The sequence below is a fragment of the Solanum verrucosum genome, unplaced genomic scaffold (assembly GCF_900185275.1).
Source record: "Solanum verrucosum unplaced genomic scaffold, falcon-dt-bn FXZP01000031.1, whole genome shotgun sequence".
Lineage (NCBI taxonomy): Eukaryota > Viridiplantae > Streptophyta > Magnoliopsida > Solanales > Solanaceae > Solanum > Solanum verrucosum.
This window is the reverse complement of record NW_026020194.1, coordinates 199,831-214,697: the sequence shown is the minus strand read 5'-3', so window position 1 is coordinate 214,697 and position 14,867 is coordinate 199,831. Positions and strand designations below refer to the sequence as shown.

At 32.5% G+C, this 14,867-nt stretch overlaps 1 pseudogene; it reads right to left on the bottom strand.

Annotated features, from left to right (window-relative positions):
* Window positions 1–14,146: 14,146 nt before the first annotated feature.
* Window positions 14,147–14,425, bottom strand: LOC125829607 (monothiol glutaredoxin-S1-like; annotated as a pseudogene).
* Between the last annotated feature and the right edge of the window lie 442 nt (window positions 14,426–14,867).

Sequence of the window (14,867 nt, the reverse complement as noted above, 5' to 3'; positions counted from 1 at the left end):
GAAGACATTTGGGAATCCTTAGAAGAGAAAAATTATTGGTCAACTAAAGAACTTTTTTGAGAGGAAAGTTTTGTGAATTTTAGGATTTTGTCATTTGAGTTTAGTATTGAAGTTACATTTTGACCAATAGTTTAATTGGAGTGTCTAAATATAATTTTTTTAAATGTTTGCACAAATAGTCCCTTATATTACTGATATTTATTTTTTGCCTATACTTTTTGTTCTTCAAAAATAGTCATACAAGAATTAAGTGTAATAGAACATTGATATGTTTAGGTTATTACATGAGATTATTATAAATGAGTTTAAGTTTTATGTCTAACTTGTAAACTTTTCCGCTCTTTGCGCGACATTAAAAATTAAATATACAAAATACAATAAGAAAATAGCATAGAAGAATTAACATACTTCTAATATTTGATATTAAAAAACATAAATATTAAGCAAAAAGAAAAAAAATGACAATAAGAAAATAGATTAGAAGAAATCAAAACATACTATATAAAGAAGGTTCCCTTTGATTCATCTCATGATCGGTCTTTAACATTCTATTTTGAAAGAACAATTTATCAAATGAATTCAATCATTGGTCATTTTGAAAAATAACTTTCGAGACATGCAATTGAACTTTGGTGTTATTAATCTAATATTGATTTTAGCAGGGTTGCTCATCATTTTGATGACACTTAACATTCTAAAAAGGTTAAGGTGCTTGATTTTATCTCTAATGATGGTTGGAATTTTCTAAGCTTAATAGTATTCTGTCAACTTATTTTCTTAGTCAAATTACTACCATTGACAATATGAGACACAATAATGACATGCATATTTGGACTCCAAATCAAAATGATTTTTTCACTACTAAATCTACATGGCAAGTACTGATAGTAATACTACTACTCTTATTGTTGTTAGAACTTGGCAAAAATAGGTTCCTCACGAGATTTCCTTTTTCATGCTCAGGTTATTGTCCAACAAACTATCAAATGACGACTCTCTACAAAGATTCAAAGTTCATGGACCTTCAAAGTGCATCTGTTATTAGCAAGGATGCATAGAGAATGTGGAACACCTCTTCAAACAAGGACAACGTGCTAATTCAGTATGAAATTTCTTCTCAAATTCTTGTGGCATTAACAATACACAAAGCAGAATAAGAGACACTCTTATTACTTGGTGGATAAGCAACACAAAGAATAGAGTTCACTCAGTGCTAATACACTACCTTCCTTTATTCATTTGTTAGGAAATTTGGAAATCCAGATGTAGTCATAAGTATGAGGACATCGATCAAAAGCTTTCCAAGTTATATTATCGATTATGTTATCCTTTAGATCAAAATATTTCTCATTTGTCAGTTCCCAAAAGTAAATTACAATCAACAATGGAGCAACACTAATATAAATTGAAAAACTCAAATACAAGATTAACATCAAATAGCATATTTAAATTGAACATCGATGGATGAAACAAAGGAAACCTAGGTAGTGCAAGTGGAGGAGGCATTCTCAAGGATCATGCCCTACTCAGACTACTTTGGAGACTACTAATAATATTTTTGAATCCAACTCTATACTAACAGGAATGCAATGGCGCATCACTAACGGATACACGAATGTTGACATAGAATCTTACTACATGATCATTTTTAACATGATCAATGATCACTCCAATGTCAACTGTATATCGTTTATCGTATTGGCCAAATTAATTCTCTGAAATGGAATGGTAATTATAAGTTCCGACATTGCTATAGAGAAGTAAATGGCTTGGCAGAGTACCTTGCTAATATGGGTGAAAAACAAAGGAAATATTCCTTCTTTAAGCATACTTTGACTCTTCCTAATGAAGTCAAAAACTGATTGAAGAATGACATTAAAGAACATCCATGATGCTCCTACTTCTTGGGAAGTTCCTCCACTGTGTCAAACAAGCGCTAAAAACAGACATCGACGAAACTTATATTTCTAGGAGAATCTTGTGTTGCAAAACCTTAACTCAAGGTCATACCACGACCGAACATTTGAATATGGGGATGCTCAATCTACTTCTATACTAAACACTTTTTAATTTTCTAATATAAAATCTTTGCTTAACCCAAAAGATTAAAAGAAGAAATTATAAATTGTTGTTTTTTATATGTATGTAGGTACATAAATTTTAATTTAATTCATACAAAAATATGAATTAAATTCATGATCATTTGGATTCAACAACTAATTTAATTCGGAATACACAATTAAATAAGTTCATTAATTAGATTCAAATTCAAGATTCATTCGATCTTGAGGTCCAAATTTTCATCAGATATCAATATAACACTTGTCATCCCAGTCAAATTCAAGACCAACAGAATGATGTCATGTATTCAAATAAGGTGGTAGTTCTCATTCAAAATAATGACCAATCAATAGTTATCAAGTATTTAAAATGACATGTCTTGGTCAATCACATAAACCTCTTCACACAATATATTTAATAACATTGATGGCACACATGAACCAATCAGAGGTCAGAGTTTAGATTTTTTCTTTAAGCTAGAGTTTGATCATATATTTTGAATCATATGTTCAAAATTTGTCTTTAAAAAATTCAATTTGTTTACCAAAGTGCTTCTATTTTGGTATGATATTTAATTTTTGCACATCAAATTGGTAAGTTATAAAAACAAATCCCCTATTTTCCATTCAACAAAATAAATGGGGCCAAGTATCATTAACACTTTGTTTAGATGGTTGTTCTGTAATGTAATGTAATGTAATGTATTGTATTGTATTGTACTGTACTGTATTGTATTGTATTGTATTGTATTGTATTGTATTGTATGTATATATCATGCATATTATATTATTATTTGAATTAATATAACACTTAAATACATTTTATCATTTTTCATTATTGTATAATATCACACATTAATAATTAGAAGGATAAACAAGAAAAGTAAATACGGGATAGAACTACTTTAAAAAGGTATAAAGGATAAAAGCTAAAATAGAATTACTAAATATAATAAGTTTTAAAGAATGACAAAAAGGTAACAACTCAATTACACCAATTCTATCATTACACAATGTGGAAACTTTTTATCGTTATCTAACAATGGATATAATGATATAATATAATAAAATTTAGGCATAATTCTATATATATATATAATAGTTCCAATTTTGAACGAAGTCAATTGGTGTATGCTCTAACCCTCTAATTTTGGGTGTGTGTAAGCTATGAGCTCGTTAATTCGTTGGAGGTTTTAGTTAATGCCCCCCACAAGTTTAATTATTACATAAATATACAAGGTAGAAGCCGATGTCAAACCCTCAAACACCTTCACGAGAGTATATCATGGTTGATGTGATTAATTAAAAAAAAACTACTATATGGCACGTGGTCTCGTGTAGATGGAACCAAGTTGCTAGTTGGGTGAAAGAAAATAGTATTGTTGAACACATATGTTTATACCAAATTGTACACGATTATACCTATATTACATAGTTATTGTTAAATAATTACTTTCGTGTAATTTGAAATAGAAAATCACAGTACACAAGAAGAAACAAAGCACAAAATATGTATAACATAAAGGTTTATATTTATATAATTACTAAAAAAGTTAACTAATTCCTTCCCAATGAACAATGGGGGCACACTAGGCCTACACCCTAATTCAACTAATGCTTTCTCAGTTTCCATCCCATTTGGAAATTCCTCAAGCTCATAAACAGTAGGGTTTGCACCAAAGTTACGAATTAGGGTTTTGATATTGTAAGACATGCAATAACTACTCTTGATAAAAATTACCACTCTTTCCATATTCAAAAACTTTAATTGTTCAATAAACTGTAATATATATATTGCTAGTGCTTTCTTGATGATGATTTGGAGGGAAAGGAAAAATATGTTTTGTTTTATACAAATATATGTTGAAGGATGAGATGGTTTGAAAAATCTTTAACTTGAATAAAGCTATATATGTAAGGGGCTAAAAAGGTGGGGTGTATCTATGGATGTGGAAAAACTTGACAAACTAAATATATCTCTCTAAACAAATAAGTAAAAATATTCTTGATCATTACACCATATAATAGGCATCATGACTTATTTTTATCATTTAGTTAGCAAAACCAATGATACTACTTCATGACAATATTTTTGGGTAATTATTTTTGTTATTTCTTAATATTATCGCTAAATATGTATTTTTAGAGGCAATTAACACTTTTTGTAAATATTTTTAAAGCTTACAACGACATTAGATCTAATGACAATTAACTAATATCACACAATATAATAAACTGGAAGAAGATAAAATTAGCCAGCTCAGTGATATCACATAATCCATCATAAGAAGATAAAAGTAATAGACAGCAACCTAATTTATGTTCCACATATCCTAATACGTTGCTTGTTTTTCCATGACATGTAATAGTTTGTAAGAATTTGTTCCAAGTTAGTGACAATTTTAGTTGAATTTGAGTATTTAAAACCTTTACCAATATTTATAAAAAGTCATTCGAACAGGCTTGTACTTTTTTTCATTTTATGTTATCAACATGGGAGCGTCATCATAACCCTTGAAAGCGTCATCATAACCGGGCTCTTCATTTTCGGGAATGAATCTCGCAACCACCTGGTAGTGAATTGAAAACCATTAGTAATAAAGGGGTGGGACCATTATCCACTGAATTTCGAGTCATGCACTACTAGTCAATCCAAAAGCAGAAGAAAAGAACATGAACCCAAGGATAGAGATAGTTAGAAGTACAACACCTCTACTGGAGTAGCAGCCATGCGCATTCCAAAAACGTAACCGCCGATAACACTATGATCTGGCCTAGACAGTAACACGTGAAGACCACATATTCTACTACTTTCTACCACTATGAATGACTTTATTAATGAGATGATGTGAAATCGACTCTGCATATAAAGAATAAAAGACATGCTTGATGAGAAATGCTAAATAAGTATATACTCGGTTATCACCTTTATCAAATTTAAGCATTAATAACCATAAGAAACTTCACAACATTTTCAATAGATGTACATCCGACTACTTGTACACAATATATAAGGTAGAGCCACCAAAACAAGCTAAATCAATTGACAATTAATATGACAATTCATTCCGAATAAGTTCAGTAATAAAAACTATTAGCTGCTCACATTTTTTCTATGTCTAAAAAACAAAATCACAAGGTAATCCTTCATAGAGCTACATGATCAATTACATCCAAAATTTATCAGCTAATTAATACTAATTGATATCTCAAATGAAAATTCCAGCAGGTTGCATATAAAGGAAGAAAAACATTTGTCATCACAATAGAAAGAGAAAAATTAGGGAAAATGAAGCCTTAACTAAGACAATTTGATGCAATATGGGCTTAACATCGTCTGTTAAAGTTTTTATTATGTTTCATCTCACTTCATGTACATTCAAAATACTTATGAAAAAAAACACTCCAAACATAAAAAAGGACTAGGAGTCAAAAAACTAAAATAAGATTTTCACACGACGTGATTCGTAATAACGGATCAGATTTAGTAGTGCCTGCTATTTAGGACTCTATTGTAACTTCCTCCTGGTATTTCGGTTATAGATAAGTCTTACCTTTTTCTTATTTTATCTCCAGGCTGTAGAAGATGTATATAATCTATATATACTTAGTCTACAATCAATAAAACACGTAGTTCCTTTCATTCTACGGCAGGTTTATACTTCATATGGTATCAAAAGCCAATAATTAACTCTCACGAGTAAAATTCTGTCGAGAAACCCTCCTTCCCATCAAAATGGCCCAAAATATTCTGGCTCACCTCTCAAAAGAAACCCTTTGTGTCATTGATTATCTACACCAAGTTCGATCTCTCTATGATGAACTTGCCACTGCTGGAGCTCCTATGTCCAATGAGGAACTGATTGTCAAAATCCTCACTGGACTGGGACCTGAATTCCATGAAATATCTGCTATTATCCGTGCAAGAGATTCTACTATCTCTTATCCAGAACATTATGAAAAGTTACTTGACCGTGAACTTTTCATCAAGCATAAAGAAATAAAGAAGCCACTCTCAACATTAATTACTATTGCTATTGCACGACAAACGAACATGCATCATCGCCAAGGTAACACCTCTAACAGGTGTCCAAATGGAAATTCCCCCAACACCAACCAGTCATGGTGTGCCCAACCATGGGGTAGTGGTAAAAATAACCAACAACATTTTGAAGTGCTAGTTGTGTGACCGTCCTGGTCATTCTGCTAAGGTTTGCAGATCATAATCACCTACAAGCCCGGGCAAACTATGTTGCTCACTCTCCAACTCAACAGGATCCTTGGATTGTTGATACAAGCACACTCATCATATGGCATCTAATTCGTAAAACTCCATTGATGTGCACACCTACCATGGTCTAGAGGAGATAGCAATGGGGGAAGGTAACACCATTTCAATATCTCATACCGGTAACACTAACTTAAGTGTATCGAGTAAGCAATTGAAGCTTCTCAATACGCTATGCTCTCATTTTATAAAAAAATAATCTTCTTTTTGTTTCCAAATTTTGCCGCGATAACCATACGTCCATTGAATTTTTCCTTTTTCTTATTTTGTGAAAGATATGAGTACGGGGGCACCTCTGTTTCGCGGGCAGAATGGAAATGGGCTATATGAGTGGCCACCAGGCAGTGCATATCATTCCCCTCAATACAATGATGTTGTTCCTCTACACATGTGTCACCGGAGTTTAGGCCATCCTAATCATCATACTTTAAACACATTTTTACATCAGTTTTCTCTTCCAGCTTTACACTCTAGAACCGCTTCCTTTGTAATTTATGCTATTCTAATAAAATGCACAGGTTACCTTTTTTCTGAAAATTCATTACAAAGTCAATGACCATTGCAAATAATTTATACTTATTTATAGGTCCATCTCCTGTTTTATCAATTGATAACAAGAGATATTATGCCTTATCTGTTGACCAGTACTCAAAATATATGTGGTTGTTCACTATAAAATCAAAAAAAGGAAGTTCTTCTTTCAAACTTTACATCCCTTGAGCATCGGTTTCAAACCAAAATTATGTCTTTCTATATTGACGATAGTGGTGAGTTTCAAGGTTTATCTTCACATTTGAAAACCCATGGTATTGAATACTTCATGACACCTCCATAAATGCTTCAAAGAGTGGCATAAGTTGAACACAAACACAACATGTTGTTGAGACTGCCAAAACCTTGTTGCATCAAGCCTCTTTGCCCTCATCTTTTTGGTTGCATGTCACCAAGAAGTCTAACTTATAAAATATCTAACCACTCCAAACTTACAAAATAAATGCCCCTATGAAATTTTATTTCAAGAGGCTCCAAAGTATGAACCCCAAAGAAATTTTGATTCTTTATATTACCCGTGGCTTAAACCATATGCCAAAAATAAGATAGAGCCAAAATCTAGTCCTTGTGTATATTTAGGATTTTCTAATAAATATTACTGCCACCAATGTTTTGATCTCATCAAAAATAAATTGTACTTATCCAGGGATGTTGATCAGTTTTTGGAAGACACCTATCATTTTCATGATATTTTTTCCAATCTAAATTCAACAAAGCAATGCTATCGCTTGGAAAATTTGTTCTGATGATCTACATGTGACTAATAAACCATCAAGTTTAGCTTATTTTCATCCACTCCCAGATGCTCTGGTCATGCACTCTCCACTACCATACTCAACACCTGTTGGATCAAAAGATGTCTCTATTACATCAAGTAATTCTCAGACTCTATCCTCTCCTTCATTTTCACCCACCGTTACACCACCATCAAATAATACTCAACCCCCACCATCAGCCAGACCATTAATCACCTATCAACACAAAGATCGCCAACAACTAAGTACCTCAGTGTTACCACTCCATTCCCATATACCACCCCTAACCTACCTTCTCTGTCATTTGACAATTACCCTTTCTAACCTGCACTTGCTTTGAATACATTTGTTCCTTCACCTGTGGCGACCACTTCAATTCATCACATGGTCACACAGTTCAAAATAAATAGCCATAAATCCAAATAGTTTAGTGCCAGTGGCCAACTCTTCTCATCCTTTGTTCCTCATACATATGAAAATCCATGCATGCTGAATTTGATGCACTTGTTAGGAATTGGACATGGGATTTGGTTTCAGTTGCTCCTTCAAAGAATGTGGTTGAGTGCAAGTGGTTGTTTTATATAAAACATAAATCTGATGGTTCCATTGACAAGTATAAAGCTCGACTTATAGCAAATGGATTTACAAGAGTCCAGGCTTAAACTTCTATTCCACCATCAGCCAGGTAGCCAAACGAGTTATTGTTCAGTTTGTATTTACCATTGAGACGTAGTACAACTGGCCAATCCATCAAATTGATGTCAACAACGCATTCTTACAAGGACGCCTTGAGGAAGAAGTTTATATAATACAACCATAAGGATTTGAAGATCAAAGTCTCTCCACCCATAGCTACAAGTTGAATAAACCAATCTATTGCTTGAAATAGGTCCCCGAGCTTGGTACAATGAGCTCAAAAATTATTTGCTAATTGTTGGGTTTGTCGAGTCCCAATTTGATTCTTCTTTATTTATTTTGCATAATTTTGGATTCAACGTTTATGTTCTTATCTATGTGGATGATATAATCATCACTCGAAATCAGATTCGTGGGGTTTTTCATACACTAGATGGTTTTTCCACTCATTTCTCCTTAAAAGACCTTGGACAACTCCATTTTTTTTTGGGTGATGAGGTTATCTTTTCTACTGTTGGTCTTGTTTTGTCCCAGCACAAGTATATTATTGATCTTTTACACGATGTTGGCATGCTAGGCAGTAAAGGAGCTCTTACGTCTATGACTTCAACTACCATTTTGATAGCTTCACTAAATGATCCCTCCGGTTGATGGTACTCTTTATAGGTGGGTATTTCAAAAGTTGCAATTTTTCCTTTACATGTCCTGATATTGTCTTCAAAGTTAGCAACCTCTCTCAATTTATGCACAATCCATGCCAATCTCACTGGAAAGTAGTCAAGTGATTACTTCATTATCTTCGTCACACCTGCCAATATGGAATACAAATTGTCAAAGCTCCCTCTTCTTATTTGGTAATTTATTCTAATTCAAATTGGGTTGGTGATCCAAATGATTGCACTTCTACCTCTGGCTATGTTACTTTCCTTAGCAACACACCAATTTCCTGGTCCTTCAAGAAACAATGCTTTGTGACTCGACCCTATACAGAAGTTGAGTATAGGGTTATGGCTGTTGTTGTTGTAGAAACCAATTGGCTCACAAATCTTCTTCATGAACTTTTCTTTTACTTAAAGGAGTTCCATAGGTTTTCTGTGACAACATCAGCACTACTTACATTTATTCCAATCCGTTTTTCCATAGTAGGATGAAGCATGTCGCCATTGATTTTCACTTTGTTTGAGAGAAAACTCACAACAAGGATATTGAAGTTCACCATCTTCACTCAGTTGATCAAGTGGCTTACATACTTACAAAACCTCTTCCCAAAGCTTCTTTTGTGCAGTAATTTTACAAGTTGGATGTTGTTGACACCACCAACTTATGAGGGCATAATAGCGGATTAGAGTTAGTAGTGTCTGCTCTTTAGGACTCTGTTGTAACTTCCTCTTTGTATTTAGGTTATAGATAAGTCTTACTTTTTTCTTAGTTTATCTCTTGGTTGTAGTAGTCGTATAGAATCAATATATACTTAGTCTACAATCAACAAAACACATCGTTCCTTTCATTCTACTGACAACCTTATACTTCATAATTGGCACCCGATCTAACTGATTGTCAAAATTGCAAGAGTTTCCATTAAACATTTCAAGAGTTTCCTCAACCTCCATCAAACCACTAGAAATAGATGTATTATTAATTGTACACCAAAGATTATCACCGATGATGATAATGAGTTGTTGACAAGATTCCATATGAAAAAGAGGTCCAGGAGGTAGTGTTCATTATGAGCAATGATAGTTGTACCAGTCCTTATGGCTTCAATGGATGTTTCTATCAGACTTATTGGGATATTATCAAAAATGACATTGTGAATTTCTTTTCAGAATATTTTAAAGGAAAGGAGCTCACTAAGTATTATACTCATACTTGCCTAGCTCCAATTCCTAAAATTGACTCTCCTTCCAGATTTAGTGATTTCAGGCCTATCAGTCTCAATAACTACACCAACAAGATCATCTCTTCTCCAGAGGCTTAACCCTATATTGTCTAGGATTATCACTAAGAATCAAAGTAGTTTTGTTCCTAACAGACTTATTACATGATATTGCCAAACCTAACAAGGGAGGTTCTGGACAAATTTGGCTTCAATACTTTTTTGGATTAATATGATTAAGAGAATTATCTCCAATAATTTTTACTCAATAATTATTAATGGTACTTGGCATAGTTTTTTCTCTTCATCTCAAGGGCACAAATAAGGAGACCCCCATCTCTCCCCTCTTTATTTATTCTTGCAGCTGATGTTCTCTGAAGATCCCTCATCACTCTGAATGACAAGGAAGATTTCATACCATTCTCAATGAATAATAGAGGCACCAAATCAATCATTTATCATATGTTTATAGCATCGTCATCTTTAGCAGTAGAAAATCACATACTGTCAAGATGATTATGAAACAAATCAAAAACTATGAGAAAGCATCAGGGTAATTGGTAAGTAAGGACAAAAAAATTTTCCTCACTTTCTCTAAAACGAGTCCTTATTGTATTAACAGGCTATGAAATTACACTAGCTTCATTGATAAACCATATCCTCTTACTTACCTAGGGTGTCTTATTTATGTAGGAAGAAAACTAATTGCTTACTTTGATAACACAATGACTCAAGTAGTCAAAAGAATGAATAGTTGGAAAGGAAAAATGCTTTCATATAGTGGAAGGATGGTTCTCATAAAGAGTGTTCTTTAGTCTTTTGCAACATGCACCCTCACTGCTCTTAACCCTCCCAAAAGATTCATTGATCTTGTTGAGAAACACATTGCTAGATATTTTTGGGGATCTCCTACTGAAAAAAAGAAGTATCACTGAGGTGTTTGGGATAAACTTTGTTTCCCTAAATATGAAGGTGGAGTGGGCCTTTTTGAATCCTCCAAGACATCACTACACACTTGCCATAAAGATATGGTGGAGATTGAGGAAAACATATTCTATTTGGGTTGAATTCATTCAAGCTAAATACTAATCCAGAAAACACATTGTCCAAAAAAATGGTTAAAAGGAAATTCTCAAGCATGGAAAAATCTCATATGGGCCAGGTATAAAGTAAATGATAGCATTAAATGGAACATCAACTCAGGGAGTTCAAATTTTTTGTGAGATTCATGGTCTAACCTTGGACCTCTAGCCAATATTCATCACACATTTGAGGTCAATATGGCAAGAAACTAGGTCAAAGATATCACACATGCCTCAACATAAAGAGAGGAAAAAGGTAAGTGTGTTAAAGCTAAAACATATACACACCTCATATGTCACAATGTCACCACCCATCTCTTCGAAGGAGACACTACATACTTCTCCAGTTACAGATTGAATAGAAATTTCCATTTCTTCTTGTTGTAAGAAATCCATTATCTTAAATACAATGTCCTGCGTAATAGATAATAGGTATGTATCATTTAGTAAAGTCAAACAAAAAACAGCACAAGACAGGAACTTCAATTCAAGAAAAAATTTAAAAAAAGAAGTTTGATTATGGTATGATATAAATATTTTTTTAGTTACATTTGACTTTTATATTTTAAGAAATGGAGCTATGAGACCCATAATAATTCTCTCATTATTCATTGTTTTTTCTTCACGAATCTACACAGGTTATTCACCTTCCTTCTTAACTTCAAATCCTTTAAGTAATTCGTTAAAATGCAAAAGATGAAAAATATGTTTCGAGTTCAAGGAAAAACAAGAATTGAATGCACTAGAAGATGTTATGATAGAAGGGTCATGATCTAGCCTACGCAAATAAAAGGAATATATAGTCATGATTGAACAAAACACAAATAAAACTCTGACGTGTCACATAAATTGATAACAATGCCTTATTTATCTCATGAAACATAAAAAAAAGTAACTTATCAAGAGCATACGTTTATTTTATCATTAGAGCGTCAATTAATTTTTGTATAGTTTGAGTCTTTTATTTCATCCTTGAATACTTGTCCATCAATTAATTATTGACGTATCAACCCAAAATACATAACAAGGAAGCCAAGCAATTTTTTTTCTTTTTTTTCATATGAAATTCAAAACTCCAGCTTGTTGCAATAGCAGAATACCATACATGTTAAACTAAACTTTGTAAATCATGCTATGAAAAATACATGCTTTAGGTTTAGGCTAAAGATTAATAAAAAAATATATACTTTTACCTCCCCAATGTTCACACGGATTAACTTTGTACCAACTACACCTGACAACCATCAAGAAAACTCAATAATCACTAATTACATCAATAAAGTTTTAAAAATTTATATAAATAATCTATACAAGCTAAATCTTCTCAAATTAGAACAAACAATGAAGACATAGATACCAAAGTTTTCTCCATGATTCAATGAAATTTGAGCGGTGTTAACATTAGCAAAAGAGTTTCCAGAATCCATAGGAGTGAAATTTGTTTTCGTTGTTAATCAACTAAAGAACTTTATTGAGAGAAGAAAAAAGCTTTGTGAATTGTAGGATTTTATCATTTGAGTTTAGTGTGTAAGTCACAGTTTGACCAAATTTCTTATTTGGATTTTCTAAATATAAATTCTTTAAATGTTTGCACAAATAGTCTCCTATATTACAGATATTTAATTTGTGCCCCTGCGTTTTGTTCTTCAAAAATATAGTTATACGGAAATTAAGTGTAATAGAACATTGATATGTTTAGGTTATCCCATGAGATTATTATAAATGAGTTTAAATTTGATGTCTAACTAGTAAACTTGTCCACTTTCGTCATTAAAAATTAAATATACATAGTACAAACTAATCTCTTCTGAAATTTGAATATTTAGATATATTTATAAAATATAAAAACATAGAAGATCTTGTTGAATTTCGAATTAATCTACTTCTAAAGGTTGAATATAAACATAAAATTAAACAAAAAGAAAAAATAAGAATAAAAATGGCTTAGAAGAAATCAAAACATGCTATACAAAGAAGCTTCCTTTTTATTCATCTCATCATCAGTCCTTAATGCTCTATTTTGAAAGAACAATTTATCAAATGGATCCAATCATTGGCCATTTTGAAAAATAATGTTTCACACACGCAATTGAACTTCGGCCTTAGCAAGCTAAACATTAATAATCAAATATTGAGGTTGATAATTAACAATAGACAAGACAGAATAAGAGACACTCTTATTACTTGGTAGATAAGAAGCACAACGAATAGAGTTCACTTAGTGCTAATTATACACTGCCTTCCTTTATAGATTATAGAATCTCTTAGTTTTTTATTAGAGGGTTTGAACTCCAGCTCAAACTAGAATGGAAAAATCCGTATTGAGATGCTTTTTTCTTCAACGGAATTTATACACAGACATCGACGAAACTTATTTTTCTAGAAACATCTTGTTTTGCAAGACCTTAACTCAAGGTGTCGAACATTCGAATATGGAGATGTATCACCTCAAAAATTTCCAGGTTAAGACTCGAATCATTCTTCATTTGTGAATAAGATCGTACCGAGTGATTCTTAATTTTTCTTAGGTGTTAAGGTCAATTCTTTAGTGTGGGAATTATTTTGGATATGAATTAAGGACACTAGAATCCCTTAGCACAAAGTTGAGTTGAAAGCTTTCTTATCGATTGAGTTTTAATATGAGATTTTACTTGGGTCAACTTCAAACTGCTGGTAAAAGTTTTATCACTCTATGTTAATGTGACGTATTTTTATTGCCATTGAAATTTGTGTAGTAGTAATATTTATAATTACTTTAGTGTAACTTGTTATAATTTGAGTCTAGAAAATCACAGTACACAAGAAGAAACTAAGCACAAAATATGTATAACATAAAGGTGTTTATATATTATTACTAAATATCAGTTTACAAAATACAGAAAGTATATATAATAGTGTTATACCCAAATTGCATTAGCCCTTATAAGCAATTGCTTGAGCTTATTGCCCCTCAAATTAAGGCTCATTATCTCATTAGAACCACCAACTAATTCCGAACACAGTTGGCACACTAGGCTTACACCCTAATTTAACCAAAGCGTTCTCTATTTCCATCCCATTTGGAAGTTCATCAAGCTCGTAAACTGTAGGGTTTCAATGTTGTGAGACATGCAACAACTACTCTTGGTGAAAATTACCACTGGACTTTCTGCTCCCAACTTCATCACTCTTTCCATTGTAGACAGTAAAATTCGCGTCAAGAAAATAATAATCAAGAACGGAAAATTATGCAACAATTGTTTTATTGATTTAAAGTCCGAGTGTTACAATCTCTATGATTCCTCTGAATTCTTATTTTCAAATATAAATTCAAGGGCTCTTGAGCTTGATCTTGAATTCGACTTTAACTTGAACTTGATTTTGATCTTGGATTCAAGGGCTTTGGAGTTTGTTCATGAATCTTCGATGAACTTGAACTTTAATTTATCTTGATCTTGACTTCTAGTTTGAATTCAAGGGCTTCGAGCTTGATCTTAGATCTTGTAGTCTTGATCTTGATTTGTGGATTTGATGAACTTGATATGGGCTTGAACTTGATCTTGACTTCTAGTTGAATTCAAGGGCTTCAAGCTTGATCTTGAATTTGTCTTGAACTTGATCTTGATCTTGACTTCTACT